Genomic DNA, 1,194 nt, shown 5'->3' on the forward strand with positions numbered 1-1,194 from the left:
GAAAGAAAGAAGCCCGGAGGTTTACTTCAGAGTTTTTCTATTCCTGAATGGAAATGGGATCACATTTCCATGGATTTCGTGACAAAGTTACCTCGATCATCCCGGGGTTGTGATGCAATTTGGGTTGTGACAGAAAGATTAACCAAATCGGCGTGTTTTATTCCGTGCAGAATGATGTACACACATGATCAGATGGCTGAGATATATGTCCGAGAGGTAGTCAGATTACATGGTGTGCCGAAGTCTATCGTATCAGATCGTGATCCACGATTCACTTCTCATTTTTGGCACAGCCTGCTGCAGGCTTTAGGTACGACATTGCACCTGAGCACTGCTTATCATCCCCAGACAGACGGACACTCAGAGCGGACTATCCAGACTTTAGAGGACATGTTGAGAGCTGTAGTGCTAGATTTCGGCACTAGTTGGCAAGATTCACTACCGTTGTGTGAATTCTCGTACAACAACAGCTATCAAACGAGCATAGAGATGGCACCGTTTGAAGCATTGTATGGCAAGAAGTGCAGATCTCCGTTGTACTGGGATGATATATCTGAAGTACCAGAACTTGGGCCTGATATGATTCAAGAGATGAATGAGAAAGTGAAGATCATTCAGAAAAGAATGAAGACGGCACAGGATAGGCAAGCCAAGTATGCCAATATCAGACGTAGACCATTAGTATTTGAACAAGGAGACAGAGTGTTTTTGAAGATTTCACCTTTCCGAGGCATTGTTAGATTTGGCAAACGTGGGAAATTGTCTCCTAGATACGTCGGTCCATACGAGATTCTTGAAAAGATTGGCGATCGAGCATATCGATTGGCTCTTCCTCCTTCTCTATCTGGAATACATGACGTATTTCATGTATCAATGCTGCGTAGATATATGCCTGATGATTCTCATGTCATTCAGCCTGACGAAGCTGAGCTTGATCAGATTTTGAGTTATACTGAGCAACCGATACAGATTCTCGATCGGAAAGAAAAACATCTCAGAACGAAGATTATTCCGCTAGTGAAAGTCCAGTGGAATCGTCATGGCACTGACGAAGCGACTTGGGAGACAGAAACAGATATGAGACAGAAATATCCCGAGTTGTTTACATGATGTGAGTATTTATTCAGCTTTTGATTATATTGTTTTCATTTATGATATGATTGATGACCTGGGATTTCGAGGACGAAATCATTT

This window comes from Primulina tabacum, chromosome 9 (genome assembly GCF_025594145.1).
Source record: "Primulina tabacum isolate GXHZ01 chromosome 9, ASM2559414v2, whole genome shotgun sequence".
Taxonomy (NCBI): domain Eukaryota; kingdom Viridiplantae; phylum Streptophyta; class Magnoliopsida; order Lamiales; family Gesneriaceae; genus Primulina; species Primulina tabacum.